The sequence below is a fragment of the Furipterus horrens genome, unplaced genomic scaffold (assembly GCF_987537825.1).
Source record: "Furipterus horrens unplaced genomic scaffold, mFurHor1.1.pri manual_scaffold_5, whole genome shotgun sequence".
Lineage (NCBI taxonomy): Eukaryota > Metazoa > Chordata > Mammalia > Chiroptera > Furipteridae > Furipterus > Furipterus horrens.
This window is the reverse complement of record NW_028327175.1, coordinates 108,984,032-109,003,264: the sequence shown is the minus strand read 5'-3', so window position 1 is coordinate 109,003,264 and position 19,233 is coordinate 108,984,032.

Sequence of the window (19,233 nt, the reverse complement as noted above, 5' to 3'; positions counted from 1 at the left end):
CCTTCTGCCTTGCCCTGAAGCCTGATTTCTCCAGACCGCAGCCTGGGGAGTCCTGGCCTGAAAATTCAGATGGTAGACCTTTGACTGTCAGGACAATGGGAGGCCATCCCTCATTTCCCTGCTGGGATAATTAGCAAGGGTCAGCTAACCCTCAGGTAAACAGTTTACCAGGTGCTATGTAAATACCAACACCCTGGACTTCCTGGACATGTGCTGTTGGCTCACCCCTGGCTCCCCAACCTCAAACCCCACTTTTAGGCAAAGGACTCTGAAGAGGGAGGAATAGGCAGCCACCTACTAAGTCAGGTGGAAACTGGACCGGTGTGTTCAGCCCTTTGAGCCTCAGTTTCCTCATCTGGAAAAAAGGCTGGTAAGCTAGACCTTATAGGTTCTATGTAAGGATTAGACACAATCCCAAAGAAAGGCCTGGCACATGTGTCAAAAGGCAGTAAAAGGTGGAGGTTATGGCCAGGGATCTGGAGCAAGGCTACTTGGGTTCAAATCCCAGCTCTACCCTTACCAGTCCTGTTGTTACAGAAACAGAGGAGTCCAAAAACAAACCCCAGAATTTGCGGCTGGGGGATGGGGAAAAGGAAGCAGCTTTTAAGATGCCTTTGCATGCCTGGGGCTAGTTGCTAGTGTCTTTGTTATGCAAAATGGCTTTGATACTTCCAAGGCCCAAGAAGATGGGAGGAGTCTTGAACTGTAGGATGGTATGGAAGGAGCCTACAGAGCCTGTGTAGGGTTCTGTGAATGGTCAGAACTGGTTGCAACACCCACTGCGTCAGAGGATGCAGTCAGGGATATATAAGCAGCTGCAGACATTTTAGCAGGGTCTCACGCTCTCTCTGGCTCTCTCTGACTTGCTCACTCGGACTCTCTCTCACTCAGACTCGCTCTCTCGGGCTCGCTCTCTCGCTTGTACCCCCTTCATGCGGCTTGGTGAAGGGGCCTTCTCCATGCGGATTAAAGAAACTGAGTTCTCCGTGTGGTTTTGAGAGGGCTCTCCAGGACGCTTTAAGAGGCTCTCGTCATGTGGTTTTGAGAAGGAGAGGAGATCCACATGGTTTGCAGGAAGAAGGCAGTTTACAAGGAGGCTGAGAATCCACACGGTTCTGCATTGAAAACTGGAGGGCACCACGGCATAGAAAGGACCTCCCCAGTCAGATTTGAGTGACTGGCAGCTACTGGTAAAGCTGAGCTGTGCCTAGGAAGTAGGGAAACGGTGTTTCCGACTTTTCTAAGGCTGGCCTGGTTTGGTAGGGGGAGGCAGAACTATGTGTTTGTGGGTATTTTAAAGAACATAAGACTCAACAGCAGAAATCCGCAAATAATCTAAATCTATTTAACTGTTAAATAAACAGTTCTTTTTCTTTTCACTAAACTCTAGTACTCAGAGTTGTAATTCTGGCGGCAGGCAATCTGGCCCCTAACTAAACGGCCTGTGGGTTCTCTTTGAATCAGAGCAGCCCAGGGGTTCTGCTACACTGTGAGCTTGGGCCCAAGACTTAAGTTCCCTTTTATCCATTCCGTTCATATGCAGCAGGTGTTTACTGAGCATCTGTGGCATGCCAGGCATGTGCAGGGGCTCTCTCCACCTCAGTTTCTCTATCTGCCAAATGGGAATAAAGATCCTCACATGGTTGTTGGGAGGATTAAATAGCATCTTACGTGTGAAGCCTGAGCGCTCCCTGGAGAGGGAGCGCTTGGTTTGTTGTTCTAGGACCAGTGGCCTCCCAGAGTGCTGCTGGATGACAGGAAGGCAGGAGGGGTGGGCCTGGTCAGCACTGCTTTCTGGACTGGGCGTCTGCTCCCATGCTGTTCTGGATTGTGAAACTCCTTGCTTGGGCTGACCAAGCCCTCTTGTTCCTCAGCCTCCATCCCTCTCCTGCGGGGAGGAGAATTACAGGGTCCCACAGGGCTTGCTGAAGCCATGAGACTAATACTACAGCCACGGCAGTAGAAATCCCAGAGGCTGGCTCTGATGGAGGCCTACTGTGTGCCTGCATGGCACCTTTACCCTCACATTTAGTATTTCATTGCATCCATTGGTCATCTCAGACAGATGAGGAAATGAAGCCAGAGACTCCACAGAACTTGTCCAGTTAGTGGTAGTTTCAAAACCAGGCAGGCTATGCGAGGGGTCCCCAAAAGATTTTTATCTCCTTCCCCATATCATATAATATATCAGCAAGAATCTTCATGTATACGACCTGGATAATAAATTATATATGTTGTATTAGTTTCCTAAGGCTGCTGTAACAAATTTCCACAAACTAAGTGGCTTAAAACAAATGAAATTTATTCTCTCACCATGCTGGAGGCTAGGAGTCTAAAACCCAGGTGTCAGCAGGGCAGGTTCCTCCTTGAGGCTCTAGGGGAGGATCCATTCACTACCTCTCTCCCAGCAATCCTTGTTCTTTGGGTCATAGATGCCTCATTCCAGTTCTGTCTCCATCTTCACATAGCCTTCTCTTATAAAGACACTTGTCACTGGAGATAGGGCTCACCTGTGGGGAACAGGCATGGGGAGTTGTGGGAAACAGACAGGCTGGGTTTAAAAGACTGACCACTGTGTGGAGCCGCCCATCCCCCCCCGCCCCCTGCTGGGCCCTTAGCTGGCAGGTTGTCTTCCATCCCTGCTCTGAATCCCACCCTCTGAGAGATTTTAAAGATAGAATAGAAAGACAAAGAGGCTTTTAAGGAAAAGGGAACCTGCTCTGTTTCTCTCTAAACAGCCCCAAACTCTTTTCAGTAGGTTGTGAAAAACAGAACGATTGAGTAAGAGTAAATGTTTTTGAATTTGTGTAAAATACTCGGGCACCTCAACACTGTATTGATCTGCATTTCCCTTTGTTATTACTCCCAACCATTTGGTGAAGGGCTGCATGTTTTTCTTATGCATTTCCCATGTAGAAAATAGATAAAAACCCTGGCTAATAAAGAAACAAGGGCAATTTTCCTCAGAGAAAACCCCCTCCCTTCCTTCCTCAGATGGCAAGTGTCTGAGTAGTTTCTTCACTCCGAGGGACCCAGAGTCTCTCTCAGGTGGCGCCCACCATGGGGCAGAGGACTCGCTGAAGTGCACCAGCTATGAGCCGAGGACTGTGGACAGCACGCCTAGACGGAGGGAAAAATTGGCCAAATCATCTCAGAGGGACAGCAGCACCGCTTTTTTGGTAAGGCCGCCGGCGCGCTTCGTTAAAGGAAGGGAGCTTTTTTTTCTTTCCTAAAATTTCTCCTCTTCTAAAAATTTCTCAGCTATTCTGTTCCTGTCTATATACTCACGTTCATTTTCACTCTCTCTCTTCTCTCAAAAAAATCACCACAACACTGCAGGCACAGGACGAGTAGGTAACATGCCCGCTAGGGGTACTCACTGTTATACATGACTCCCGTGACAAGATAAGCTAGAATGTGGACCGGGACAGAAACACTAGGTCTCCCACCAGCCGGAAGACAAAGTCTGCGCAATGGTAGGCACACTGTAAAAACAATCACAGCCCCATCCACGTGGCATTTCCCAACTTAGGATTTATATATAAGAGAAAGAGAGAGAGCTAAATAACTTTCTTTCATAATATTTCTGTTTCTATTTTCTTTCTATCATGGGGATGAGTCTTTCTAAAGAACAGGATGTTTATTTCTGCCGGCTCTTTCGGTTCCTAAAAGGTGCATGATGTCAGGTGGAAAAAAAGAATTTACTTAGTCTTTTACAAGCAGTGAATCTGCACTGCCCCTGGTTCCCAGATAAAGAGTCATATAATTTAGAAGTTTGGGAAACAGTAGAACAGAAACTTAAATGTCTCCAGGAAAATGGGATCCCCATAGGTCATCAGAATTTAGTTACTTGAGGTGTAGTTCATACAGCTTTAACTCCCCCTGCATATTCCTTCAGTAAAAACTAAAAGCAAAGTAAGCAGGGAGGAAATTTCCAGTTTGGAGGATAATGCTGCCATCTCAAATATTCAGGAGAAGGAAAAGGAGAAACTAAATATCTACAATGAGAACTCTGCCAAGAAAGCATTAGATCCACCACCCACTGGGGTGGTGGAAGCTAGGACCACTCTGCCCACGGCGCCTCTCCCGCCCTGGGACAAAGAACCTGAAAGCTGGCCCAGGCCAGAGCCAGCGCCCCCAGCCCCACCGCCTCCGCCCCACTAGTTGATAAAACCCCACAGCTATGCATAGCTGCCTCCAGGAAGCAGCAAAAGGCAGGGATTGGAAAGCTATATCAGCCCTTAAATTTAGTTTGTAATTCAGGATATACTGTATATACATCTAGACTGGGCACTAATTAAAGGATCTCTTGATCCTCAATTACTTAATCTGTTTTTGTCTTTGCAAAACCTATTGGATAAAAGGGAGCACTGTTTATTTGTCACCCATATTTGCTCCCATACAGGCCTTCCTGGCCCTATGGCAGAAGGCAACAGCTGAGCTGACACCTTAGTAAGCATCATAACTACCTTTCAAAAGAGAGTTGCCTCATATCAGTTTTATCATCAAAATAGTCGTCCGCTTCACTGAGAATTTAGCCTTCCATGCTCCCAGGCTAAGCAAATTATTAGAGAATGTGCAGACTGTCAGGCTGTGGGCAAGGCACCCTCCCCACCCCACCCCAAACGGGTGTAAACCCTCGAGGACTAGCCCTACAAATAATTTGGCAAACAGACATCACTCATTACCCTCCTTTTGGAAAACTTAAATATATTCATATTTCAATTGACACCTATTCTGGAGCATTACATGCCACTGCTCTTGCAGGAGTCAGCAAAGCATATTCAGACACATTGGTTTGAGGCGGTCAGCTACTTAGGACGTCTGCAACAAATAAAAACTGATAATGGACTAGGCTATATAGCTCGCTCCACCCAGGAATTTCTATAAAGATGGAATATTAAACATAAAACAGGCCAGGCCATTGTGGAAAGAGCCCATCATACTTTAAAAAATCTCCTCAAAAAACAAAAAAGGGATTATGCAGTTCTCTCCCAAAAATTTAACTATGTTAGTAGTGTATACAGTGATCCCTCACTTATTGTGGGTATTAAGTTCTAGAACACCCCCCGCCCCCTGCCCCGTGATAAGTGAAAATGCGCGAAGTAGGAACCTTACATTTATTAAGTTCAGGCAGCAGAGACTGCCGGGAGAGCTTTACAAATTTGTTGTTCTGCCCTGAACCCTCTGGCTAATTAGATCAGCATGTCTGGGTTGGGGCACCAGAATCGGGATGCTTCCCGCTAAGACTTCTGGCCAAGTTGGAGGCCTAAACAGACACACTGCATCTCCCTCCACAACTAAGAAGGAATACAACTACCTCAAAACTAGAGACAACCAGAAGTTCCAGAAAATCGAGCTGCATGGAAGTCCAACAAATATACAAAGAAAAAATACTCATCCAGACAGAAAGTAGGGGCGGAGCTGGGGAGGAGAGGGTGCGGTATGGTGGTGGCAGCATCAGGCTGGCAGAAAATGCAGTCACATGTCTTAAAAACTAGGGAGAAATACCAGGGGAGTGCACTCAGCACCAGACCAGACCACACAGCTCATGGTTCCAGCGCCAGGGAAAATAAAGCCTCATTGCTTCTAACTGAGCAGACCAGTGGGGGTTGGGGCAGATGAAGAAACTGCCGGTCTCTCAGCAGAGTCCACTTGTTTCAAGGTCCCCAAGGTCCTAGAAATTCTGCAGACCCACCTACCCTGGGAATGACGGCCAGAGCAACAGCTAGAGAGGCACAAGTCCCATACAGAAGTGAGAGAAGTGCCTGGAAAAGGGGCGAGTGCTGAGCAAGCGTCATTGTTCCCTCTCAGACCCCTCCCCCACATACAGCACCACAACGTGGTGAAACAGGTCGCCCTAAACTGATGAATACCTAAGGCTCCACCCCCTACAAAGTAGCAGGAGCAACAGCTATACCTAAGACACAGAGGCAAACAAACACAGAAGCCTGTCAGCATGAGGGGACAGAGAAGTATGGCCCAAAAGGGGAAAAAGATCAAGGTTCCAGTGAGAGAACTAAGAAATGAGGAGATAGCCAACCTAACAAACAAGGAGATAGCCAACCTAACAGACACAGAGTTCAAAACACTGGTGATAAAGATGCTCACAGACTTGACAGATATGCTTAAGTATGGGAAATGCATAAGGGGAGAAATAAAAGTTATGCTAAGTGAAAGGAAGGAAAATTCACACAAAACCAATGGTGAAGGGAAGGAAACTGGGGTTCAAATCAATGATTTGGAACATAAGGTAGAAAAAAACAATCACCCAGTGCAGAATGAGGAAACAAGAATTGAATAAAATGAGGAGAGGCTTAGGAACCTCTGGGACAACTTTAAACATGCCAACATCCGAATCATGGGGGTACCAGAAGGAGAAGAGGAGGAGCAGAAATTGAAAGCTTATGTGAAAAAATAATGAAGGAAAACTTCCATAATTTGGTGAAGGAAATAGACATACAAGTCCAGGAATCACAGAGAGTCCCAAACAAGCTAGACCCAAGGAGGACCACAACAAGACACATCACAATTAAAATGTCAAAGGTTCATATTAAGAAAGAATCTTAAGAGCAGCAAGAGAAAAGCAGAGAGTTACCTACAAAGGGGTGCCTATAAGACTATCAGCTGATTTCTCAGAAGAAACTTTGCAGGCTTTTCAATGTGATGAAAAGCAAGGACCCACAGCCAAGATTGCTCTATCCAGCAAAGCTATCATTTAGAATGGAAGGGCAGATAAAGTGCTTCCCAGATAAGGTAAAGCTAAAGGAGTTCATCATCACCAAGCCATTATTATATGAAATGTTAAAGGAACTTACTTAAGAAAAAGAAGATCAAAACTATGAACATTAAAATGACAACAAAGTCACAACTATGAGCAACTGAATTTAAAAAATAAAACAAAATTCAACTAAGCAAACCAGAATAGGAACAGAATCATAGGTTTGGGGATCATTTGGAGGGTTATCAGCTGGGAAGGGGAAGAGGGAGAAAACGGGAAATGGTGCAGGGATTAAGAAGCATAGTTGGTTGGTACAAAATAGACAGGGGGAAGTTAAGAATAATATAGGAAAGGGTGAAGCCAAAGAACTTATATGCACAACCCATGGACATGAACTAAGGGAGGTGGGATTGCTGGAGGGAAGGGGGGTACTGGCCGGAGGGAACAAAGAGGGGGGGAATTGGGACAACTGTAATGACATAATCAATAAAATATACTTTAAAAAAAGAAAAGAAAAACTTCCCTGGCATGTAGCAGAATATTATTGTCAATAAAAAGGAATGAAGCCCTGTCTGGTGTGACTCGGTGAATTGAGTGCCGGCCTGTGACCCCAAAGGTCACTAGTTCAATTCCCAGTAAGGGCAGATGCCTCAGTTGCAGACCAGGTCCAGCTACGGGGGTGTGAGAGGCAACCGATCTATAGATCTCTCACACATCAATGTTCCTCTTTCTCTCCTTCTCCCTCCTTCCCCCATCTCTAAAACTGAATAAATAAAATCTTTTTTTTTTAAGAATGAAGTACTGATGATACTTGCTAGAACATGGATTAACCTTGCAAATATGCTACACGAAAGAAGCCAGACACAAAAGACCACATAGTGTAGGATTTTATTTGTATGAAATGTTTAAACAGACAAATCCATAGACAGAAAGTAGATTAGTGGTTGCCTGGGGCTTGGGGGAAAGGGGAATAGGGAGTGACTGTCAGTGGTTTCAGGGTGTCTTTGGCGTGGCCAAGCAGATTTGAATTGGTTGTGGTAATGGCTGTCCAAGTCTGTGAATATACTAAAACCACTTTAAATGGGAGAAATGCATGGAATATTGGTTATATATCAATAGAGCTGTTAAAAAAAAATTTCCACAAGAGAAAAACTTCTCACCTCTGCTGAGAATCACAGAGCTGGGTGATGAGCAAAGAGGACCCAGCCCCCCCATAGGCTCCTAACAGCTGAGGAAGCTGGGGCAAGGTGGGCACAGGGTAGTTCAATGTGTGGACTGTGGCCCCTCCCACAGTTTTATTAAAATGCAGGTTCTGGGCCCTCCCAGTGAATCCCATGCTGTGCAGAATGTGGGCCGAGAATGTGGATTTTAACAAATGTCAGAGTTGAAAGGACTAAACCCCCTGGTTTAAGACAGCAGTGTATGTCTGCGGGGCCCAGGTGCAGGTGCCGTTGGACATGCCGCTCATGCCATGGACCCTCTGTCTAGAATATGCACACAGCATTCTGCCACAATTTCAGGGGGTCAAAGACACCTGGGGACATGGGACACAAGTGGCAAACAACTTGTAATGGGAGGTAACCCTTGAGAAATCAGCTTGGTGATGATGAAAAATCAGAGGGGAAATAAGCAAGTTAAAGCTGTCTCCCTGTAATGGACCCTCATTCACACAGTTTCTTGTCAGACGCCCTTCACCCTACTGAACGTGGTTAGATCCTGGAACTGAAAGCTGCTCACCTTTGGGAAAAGTAGGCCCCTTCTGCATTGTGGGTCATTTCGAGATTCTTTGGGATCCTCCTGGCTACTGCCCTGCTCTGTGGAACGACTGCACTCGGGAGGTCAAAATTCCCTCTGGGGTCTGGGGAGCTGAGTGCAGAAACTCTGTGGGGAGTGATAATGATGAGAATGATAGCAACAGGTAATATAGATTGATTGTCTGTCTCCTCTGTGCCAGGTCCAGGCTATGTGCTCTCCATTATTCACACAATACAGACCAGGACAGGAGGCTCAGAGAGGGAAGGTGCCTGGCCCAAGGTCACACAGCAAGTGAGTGCCTAGCTGGTTTCCAGTCAAATTCCAGAACTCAGCTTCAGAACCTCTGTCCTGCCCTCTCCTCATTTGTGTGTGGGAAAAATAAAACAGAATTGTGCATTTGCAGACTCATGTTCATAGCAACATTGTTCATAATATCCAAAAGGTAGAAGCAGCCCAGTGTCTAGCAGCAGATGAACAGATAAACAAAATGTAGCACAGTAGTCTCCACTTAATCTGAGGTTTTGCTTTCTGTAGTTTCAGTTACTTGCAGTTAACACATCCTCACAAAAAGAACAATGAGTACAGTACAGTACGATATTTTGAGAGCTCTGACCAGCATGGCTCAGTTGGTCGGGCATCGTCCCACAAAGCAAATGGTCGCTGGGTCAGGGCATGTGCCTGGGTTGCAGGCCAGGTCCCTGGTTGGGCAGTGTGCAAGAGGCAGCCAATCAATGTTTCTCTCACACATCATTGTTTCTCTCCCTTTCTTTTTCCTTCCCTTCCCTCTCTCTGAAAATAAATAAAATATTTATTTTTTAAAAAGATATTTTGAGACAGAAACCATTTTCACATAACTTTTATTATAGTATATTGTTATAATTGTTTATTTTGTTATAAGTCATTGTTAATCTCTAACTATGCCTAATTTATAAATTAAATTTTATCATAAGTATGTATGTATAGAAAAAACATAGTATATGTAGGGTTCAGTACTATCTGTGGTTTCACGTATCCACTGGGGGTCTTGGAAATATCCCCGAGGGATACAAGGTGGGGACTACTGTGTACCCATACAATGGAATATTATTCAGCTTTAAAAAGGAAGGAAATTCTGGCACATGCTACAACATGGATGAACCTAGAGGACATTATGCTAAATGAAATAAGACAGTTACAAAAGGACAAATATGACTCCACCTCTATGAGGTCCCTAGACTAGCCAAATTCACAGAGAGAGAAAGTAGAATGGTGGGTGTCAGGGGAATGGGGAGTTATTATTTCATGGGGACGGAGTTTCAGTTTTGCAAGATGGAAACAGCTCTGAAGATTAGATTTACAACAATATAAGTGTACTTAACAGTACTGAACTGTGCACTTAAAGATGGTTAAGATGATAAATTTTGTTACGTATATTTTACTACAGTGTAAAACGAAAAGAAATTATTGTGCTATAACATATGAGCAGTAGAGTCCCCAAATCTCTGATGGAATTTTACATGTGGATACAGTCATGTGGCAACCACCCAGACTGAGAGAACATGCAGCTCCCAGCAGCTCCTGCAGGCCCTGCCCCATCAACACCTCTCTCCCCAGTAGGTCCTTGTTGACCAGACTCTGTCACCAGAACCCTACCGCTTTTCTCAAACGTCATAAATGCAGTCATACAGCATGTTCTCTGTTGCATCTGGCTTCTTTGTTTGAACGCTATATGTGTGTGCTCATTCTGTTCACACGTGCTGTTGTATTCACTCATTCTCATCACTGTATGATATTCTGTTGTATGACTAGACCACAACTCGTTTATCTGTTCTATTATTCATGAGTGCCGTATCCCAGGTTAGATTGTTAAGAAAAGTGCTGATCTGAGCATTCTTGTACCTGTCTTGACAACCATGCAACCACATTTCTCTGGGGCATATACTCGGCAGGGAGGTTGCAGGATCAAAGGCCGCGTGCATGTCCGGCCTCAGTAAATGCTGCCAACAGATTTCTGCAATGTACCAACTCACACTCCCAGCAGCTGCTCACAGGAGTCCCCTTGGTGCCCCCGTGGTGCCCCGTGCTCACCATACCTGTTCTCTTCTTTTTCACTTGTGCCTCTGATGGGTGTGCTGCATGAGACCTTTCATGAAGAATCGTGGTCTGAGGCCTTGACGACCAGCGCTCATCTAGTGAAGGACCCTATGACTTGTAGAGAGCTACCGCTAACCAACCTGTACTGAGAATGACATACAGCAATGGTCCTTATAGCGTGGTGTCTAATCTGTAGCATAGCATCACCTGAACCTTGTTAGAAATGCAGCTTCTGAGGTCCCGCCTCGCACCTTCAGGGTCAGGAGCTCTGAGGGTAGGCCCAGCACAGTGTGTTTCAGCAAGTTCCCCAGGGGTGCTGGAGCCACTGCCCATAGCTTGATGTTTATATGGATTTTGTCCCTCACTAGCTGTGTCTCCTGGATGTGGTTCTTAACCTACCTGGCCTCAGGTCCTCATTTGTATTATGGACATAATAACCATACCCCTTCACAGTATGTTTTCAAGCCTTAAGTGAACGAATGCCTATACTCTGCTTCAGACGCTCCTTGATACCCAGCTAGCACTCAGTAAAGTCGTTGTAAAATTAACAGACAAAGCTTTGCCTGGCCTAAGGGAGTTTGGCACCAACTTGGCCTGATGCATTGGTGGCATAAAACTGTTTGTTAAGTGAATACACAGAAAGGCTTCGGCTGCCTCCCAGGCCCTAGTCTAAGGCAAAGCTCAAGTCTGAGAGGCTTTAGAGCAGCGGTTCTCAACCTGTGTCGCGACCCCTTTGGGGGTCAAACAACCCTTTTACAGGCGTCACCTAAGACCATCGGAAAACACATATATAATTACATATTGTTTTTGTGATTAATCACTATGCTTTAATCATGTTCAATTTGTAACAATGAAAATACATCCTGCATATCAGATATTTACATTACAATTCATAACAGTAGCAAAATTACAGTTATGAAGTAGCAACAAAAATAATTTTATGGTTGGGGGTCACCACAACATGAGGAACTGTATTAAAGGGTCGTGGCATTAGGAAAGTTGAGAACCACTGCTTTAGAGGTATGTGAGTGTGTTGGGGATGGGGCAGGGTTGTCACACCAGGATGTTCAAAGGAAGTGAGGTCCTCAGCCCTTATTTCTGGAGAAGTGGGCCCTCACTCTCAAGGCACCTATAGCCCTGTTGACACCTTTCTCTGGTTCCACTTTCAGTTTCTTGGAAAGCCTAACTTTCCCTCCTCTGGGCCCCTCCTCTCAGCCCCCACCCAGGATCCGGGCACAGGAGGTGCCGGAAATACTGAGCCCTGTTCAAGGCTGGCAGATAAGAAATGCCCCTTCTATCTGCCAAGGTCAGTCACACACACCAGGGCTGGGCAGTCCCACCTCTGGGGGGCATCTTGCAGAAATGCTCACAGTAGCGCAAAGGAAGCCAAGTGCAAGGTGACTTGGCTCAGCAATGCTGTAGCTGTAAAAGATCGGAAACAACCTGTGTGCCCAGCAGTCTGAAGTGAAAAGGCGAGTTATGGTACATCCACAACAATAATCCAGGTTTTATGTGCTGATAGGAGACAAAGTACAAGGTGATAAAAGCCAGGGCAGGTCTGGGTGTAAACTACACTGCCATTTGTATACATGAGAAAAGCCAGTATGGTTTCCACTTACTGGTATAGACAGAGCATCTTTCTGAAAAGGCCCCCAAGAAATTGATTACAGCGGTTGCCTCCAGGGAGGACAACGGGAGTCAGGGGGTGGGGTGGGAGGGAAGCTTACTTTTTTTTTCTGCAAAGTCTTCGGGTACTTTGAATTTTTGTTTAAATCATGTGCATGCATTGTTATTTTTTAAAACAGGAATAAAGAAAAGAAAGAAGCTTTCTTTCCTAGACTAGCTTGGTGGAGGGACATCATGTGTTGCTCAAAATCAATTAGGGCTTTAAACTCAAACAATCTGGGTTCAAATCTGGGCTGCTTCACTTTGAGCTATCTCAGGCAAGTTGTCCAACCTCTCGGAGCCATAGTTTTCTCTTCTATAAAATGGCACATTATTGGTATTCATATTCATATTCATATGATGTTGATATTAATATAATAGTTCCTGCTTTACAAGCTTGTGTGGCTTAAATGAGGCAGTGCACAGACATGCTTGAGAAAGTGCCAGAAATATCACAAGCCCCCAGTATACAAAGGTGCCCACTGCTATAGGAGACAGGTTGGGCAGAGATCTTTATGTCTGTTTGCTGATGGTAAGTTGAGGCACAATGTAGCAAAGTCTAGGGTGAGAGGCCTGGTTGGGGCATCTGGCCTAGACCAGTTAGTCACCTGCTATGTGACTCCCTTCCCCCCTCCTGAATTGGAAAGGCTCTCTGGGGAGTTGTGAAATGCTGGGCCTCCACGCACCTGATCTGGGTGATGGCCTCCTCCCAGGTCTCAGGACATCAATCCTCTGGGGTCTTGCTCAGTCCACAAGGTGCTGGTGGGGCCTGCAGTTCTGCATGTCCAACAAGCTCCCTGGGGAGAGGGGCGGGTGCTGCTGGTCCGAGGACCACACTTTGAGTAACCAGGGTCTTTGTCAGGGTCGAGGCTTATGTGTGTGTGCACATGTGTAAAGATTCATCAAGTTCTGTACTTCAAATGAATGTACTTTACTGTATGTGGATTATACCTCGAAGAAAAAGGTCACACACACATGCACACACAGATGATTTTGGGTGCCACATGGACAAGGAATTAGCATTAAATAACATTGAGAAAGAAATCCAGAGCGGTCTTAAGAGGAACCCAGAATAATTAATGAACCATAGCCTGGGCCTGGCCACACACAGTGCCCCTCGGCCTTCCTCTCCACCACCCTGTCCTCTTAGTAACCCCACCCCCACCCCCACCCCCACCCCAACACACGTGCTCTTCCCACCAGGTGCTGGGGGGAATGGGAGAGCAGCGCACCCCAGCCAGCCTGCCTCTCTCAGGAAATGCGTGTGGTCCCTGGCCCAGGGAGACAAAGCCACCCACATTATTGTTTGGCCCCCAGGAAGGGAAAGGGGAGAATTTCCTTAGGAAAGGTTCCAAGAAGTGGGATTGCTGCTTCAAAGGGAGTGCGCAGTTTCAGGCGGCTGATAATTGCTGTGCTGCTTTCTGGAGGGGCCCCCAACACTCCCTCCTTTGCTCGCATGGCCTAGGAACCCACTGACTCTGCAGCAGGGCCCACCCTCCTGCTGTCCAATCCTCCCTTGCTGTTGGTGACTCCTGCGCCCTATTGTGAGTGGCCTCTGCTCTCTGCCTACTCCACCGCCCCCTGTACCCCCCCCACCCCCCCACCCCGCCCTCTGGCTGCCTTTTCTGTGTCCCGCCTGGCTCTTTCCTTCACCCGCCCCCACTGCCTCACTTGACTTCTTTATTTCCTTACCGAGTCCCTCGTTCCCCAGAGCTGAGGAGCTGCGTAGTCCAGTGTGGGCTCTGGCTCCGGAACCAGTGTGTGAGGTCAGAATTGGCTCCACACTTACTTGTTGTGTGTCTGTGGGCGACTACTTAACTTTTCTGTGCCTTGGTTTCCTTGCCTGTAAAAAACAACTTCATGGGGTTGTTTGTGAAAATGAAATAAGCCTATACAAGTAGAGCCCTTAGAATTCTTCACAGTAGTAAGTGCCAAGTATCGCCCAGCTGGTGTCCATATAGTCATTCACTCCCCTGATGTTTGGTTATGCTCTGTCCCTCCCCAAAGGGTCATCAGGGCCATGGTTAGTGCTGGGGAGCTGAACTTGCCCCAGCAACCCCTCTTGCAGGTCCCAGAGCCTTGCCTGTTGGCAGAGGCCAGCATTTTTCAGATGCAGAGGCTGAGGCCGGAAGGGGTCTGTGACTGAAACAAGGCAGCATGCCTGCCCTTCAGTCTCCGGGGCAGTGGTCTGGCACCTGGTCCCATGTCCAGAACGACTGTGTTGGGGCGGTCTGCCTGAGATCAAGTGGGGTGGAGGGGCCCCTCAACCCCCCGTGACAGATGGTGAACCTGCTGTGCTCTGCCCCTCTGCTCTACTTCCTTTGTCAGCACTGAAACTTTGGCGTTGGAGAGAGATGGAGGGGGCGTGTCAGGAGCCATAGCCTACCCCCTCCTCAGCTCTGGTCAGGTCAGACTGTGGGGTTTGGGAATGGCAGCCTGGAGTTCCCAGAGGACCCCAAACCTGGAAATATCTAGGGCTTTCAGGTTTGACACCTCTGGGTTGAATCCTTGCTCTGCCATGTAGAAGCTTTGTGACCTTGGGCCTTAGTGTCCTCAGCTGTAAAGTGGGAGCGTTCCCCCTCTGCAGAGCAGGCCACCGTGAATGGCACCTGGTAGTTTGCAGCTATCATTGTCATTATCCCTGCAGTACCATGTCCTGGCTTCCTGTGGGCACCCTCTGCCCATGTGAGGTTCTGAGGACCCACAGGAGCCCGGGGATGGCCCGCTCCTGTTTCCTTGGCAGGGGCAGCTCAGTGAAATTTCCATGGAAGCCAGTGTTACTTCCTGTGGGGTTGGCACTCCTGGCAGGGCCCAGAACAAGCTCCTGATGCCAGCTGAGTTCCCAGGAAGCAGTCAGGGAGCCTCAGTTTACCCAGTTGTGAAAAAGCTTCAGTGACCTCTGACCTTAAAGCACTGGTTACCTGGTTTTAGAATTTCAAGAATCAGCAGACTTGATTGGTGGAATTAACTACCAACATTAAAAATGTTTTAAAGTATGAAGTTTTGCAGAAATCAACTGATATCTACATTTTCATCCCTTCCTATAAAGGATATTTAGTGTGCACATGTGCATGCACACACACACAGAAGTTCGCACTGTCAGATGGAAGCTAGTCACTAAAATGGAATAATTTCAGTGATCGGGACTTGCACATTGCCAGGTACAAGCTCATTAAGGCCTCGGGCCAGCCTCGTGAGCCTTACCTCTATTTCCAGCTGGGAAGTGGGTGCCTGGGGACATGAAGTGTTGTGCCCAAGGCCACACAGCTGTTAGGTAGCAGATCCAGGATTCTAGCGCAGGAGGCTGTCTCCCTAGGCCAGCGGTCCCCAAATTCCAGCATGCATCAGCTCCTGTAACTCTGGGGCAGCCTGAGAATATGCATCCTAACAAGCCCCTAGTGACACTGTTGTTGCCAGCCTACGGTCCACCCTCTGAGAACCGCTGCTCTTTGTCAGACTGTTCCCAGGCTTCACTTTGGCTTTAGCTAATGGAACACCTGCTGACTTGTCCTGCTTTTCTCTCTTTGCTTGGAAGATATTGTCAGGGGTCAGACCCAGTCAGCACATGGGATTCTTCACTGGGGCCAGGACACCAAGTTTGGGGCTGCCCCTGCACTGGGCCTCAGTGTTGCCACCTGACAAGTGAGACAGCTGTTACCTTCTCTGCCTTTCTGTATGGGGACAGGGGAGTGAGGAGGAGAACCCAGGTTGTCACTTGGTGAGGAATCCTTTATACCAGGTGCCTTTAGACAATAGTTAGCATTTATTGAGCATTTATTGAGCATTCATAGTGTGCCAGCCATGATTTTATGTATTTATTTATCAAATATTTATTGAGAGCTTTCTAGGTTTCAGGTAAGCACTGTTCTGAGGCTTTACATCTGTCAACTCATTTAATTTCCATTCCGTTACTGGGTTTAGGGATCACCCTCAATCCAGGCATTCTCATCTGGATATCCTTTATTATATCTGCAAAGACCTGTTTTTTGAAATAAGGTCACATCCACAGGTTCTGGGGGTTAGGATGTGGACCTGTCATTTGGGGGACCATTATTTAACCAATTGTACCAGTAAGCCAAGGATAGTATGAGGCAGAGAGCCCTTCCCACATCCTAGCCCTGATCTGGAATATCATTAGCAAGACCAGGGTTGGGACAAGGATCAGATTGTGGAGTTTCCCAGCTTGCTATCTTTTTAAAAAAAAAAAATTATTGATTGATTTTAGAGAAAGAGGAAGGAAAGGGAGAGAGAGACTGATTTGTTATCCTGTTTATTTATGCATTCACTGGTTGACCCTGTATGTGCCCTGATTGGGGATCAAACCAACAAGCTTAACATATTGGGGCAATGCTCTAACCAACTGAGCAACCCGACCAGCGCTGGCTTGGTATCTTGATCTTACCTCTTATTTGCTGTGAAACCTCAGGTAAGTAACTCATCCTCTCTGTGCCTCGGTTTCTTCACCTGTAAAATGAGGATAAGACAATCCTTACCTAATAATCCTCTCACAAAGAGCCAGAAGGAGATTTTAGACACACAGACATGGGGGTGAAGGCCACGTGAGTATGATTGGAATCATGCAGTTCTAAGTCAAAGAGTGGCTGGGGTCACCAGAAACTGGAAGGGTCAAGGAAGGATTCTCCCCTAGACCCTCCAGACCCTCCTGCTGACACCTTGATTTCAAACTTCTGGCCTCCAGAGCTGTGAGAAAAGCAATTTCTACTGTTTTAAGCTGCCCAGTGTGTGGTAATGTGTGATGGCAGTCCTAGGAAACTGGTATTCTGGGTAATCCTGGGCAACTCCCCTCCCCTCTCTGGGCTTCTCTATCCTTACCTCAGCACCCACCACTCAGCCCCTGAGTTCCCTGCTCCCTGTCCCCTAATGCCAGTTAGCCAGGGACCTTTCCAGGACCTGTGGGAGCATGGTGGGCCAGAGAGCCTCCGATGGGACAGCTCTGTGCTGGCCCCAGTGGGACCTGCCTCCCCGCACAGACCTGCCATCTGGGCTGGGATCAGGAGATGTGGGCTCTGAAGCAGACCTTAGAGACTCAGATAAGACGTCATTACCCTCAGGGCCTCAGCTTCCTCTTCTGTAAAATGAGAGCCCTCTTGCCTCCTGGGGAGTGGGGAAGGATTCTGTTTGTAAACATGGCAGGCCCTCAATCTGTTGCGAATTCATTTCCATTCCTTTGATGAGCTTTTACTGAGCACTTACTAAGTGCTTGGCTGGCCATACTACCCCTCTCAAGGAATCGGGTTGTGAGTATTATGATTATCTCCACTTTAGTAATTATGGAGACTGAGGTTCAGAGAGGTTACACCCTTTATAGAGGCACCAAGCCAGCAGAGACAGAGCCAGAACTCTGCCCAGGTCTCCCCCCCCTCACTTCTGATCAGCTGTGATTGTTGGGTGGTTGCTTCCTGCTGGATGGGGGTAGTGAGAGTTGGCCATTTGTTTCAGGGAGAGGAACGTGTGTGCCTTATGTGTGTGTGTGTGTGCCTTGTGGGCACTGGTGTATGTGTGTGCACACGTATATGTGCCTCTGGGTAACTACTTGTGTGCGTGTGCGTGTGAGTTTTGCTTTCACATTCAGTGCTGCTCAGGGGCCCTGATTCCTGTAAATCTCATGGTCTAGTTTCCAGAAGACACTGCACAGCAGTAGTGATGGGCACTGTGACCTAGGTTTGGTCTGGCCTGTGGCTTCCCCTTCTTGCTCCTCAGGCTGCAGGGTGTGGAGGGGATGTAAATGAAGGCAGGACATCTGGCCCCACTGCCAGCTGCAGAGGCTGGGACATCTGTGGCATGAAGCCAACCACAGGGGCCTGAGGAAGGTCATGCACTACTGGAGCTGGTGACGGCAGAGCTGCCTCAGGAAATGTGGGTGCATCTTGGGGACCTGTCTCAGGGATCACCAGGGCCCGACTGACAAGGGAGAAAAACTCGTGAAGAAATCTACTCACAACATATCCAGCTGTGTGGGCCTGGGCCTCTGTTTCCCCTCCTGTAAAATTGGGGTGGGAAGTCCTCTGTGCAGGGAGCAGGGATGAAGTGCACCAGGTGTTATTGGACAGGGGCATGGCCTGAGTAGGTCTGCCTAGGGCCAGCTGTAGTATGTGGGTTCTTGATTCATGTAGGAAAGATTTCACAACACAAGTCCAGGTGATGCAGGCAGTCATTCATGGGCCCACCGGGTGAGACCTTCATGAATGGGACAGTCCTATGGTGGGCCCAGCCTTTTCATGTGCCCCTGTGTGCTTCCCTGAGTTAGCACACAGAAATATCAGAGTGGTTGCTTCCCCATGCATTTTTGTTCCACTTGAAAATTACACTGGCTAACACTTGTTGGACATTTCTTATGTCCTAAGAGCTAAGTGAGTGTGAGCTCCTTCTTTAACCCTGCAGCTAGCCCCTGGTGGTTGGCACTTATATCTTCAATCTCCCTCTGTAGATGAAATTGAGTCTTGTTAAGGAACTTCCTCAGGATCACGTGCTAAAGTGGTCAAGTGCTAAATTTGGAATTTCAATCAGGTAAGTACTGCCTTCAGAGCCATTGCCCTACACAGCCCTTCAGAGGAGCATTTGGCTTCCACTCAGCCTATAGGAGGAGGAAGGGCCCTGTGGCAGGAGGAATGGGGTAATGAAAGGTATGGAGGTGGGCCCAAGCATGACATATCAGGGGAGAGAATGGGAAGAGCTCTGTGCCTTGGGGAGCAGCGTGAGGCCAGGAGGAAAGGCAAGAGGAGGGAGGAGGACAGAGGTCCCAGAATGCTGGTGTGAGCACCCTGGGCTTTCCTTTGGGGTGATAAGTCAGTTCCTGGCTGCTGACTTGCTCAAGTCATCCTGGTCTCAGTTAAGAGAGCATTCACCTGGTTCCTTAGACCCCGAACCCAGGGCATTATCCTTGACTCCTCTTTGTCACCCTTCATCAGGCCTCTGGGGCAGGGGGAGTGGACACTAAAATCAGCCACTTGTCTTCATCTGCCCCATACCACCTTGCTTCTAGCCTCTGCCACCTCCAG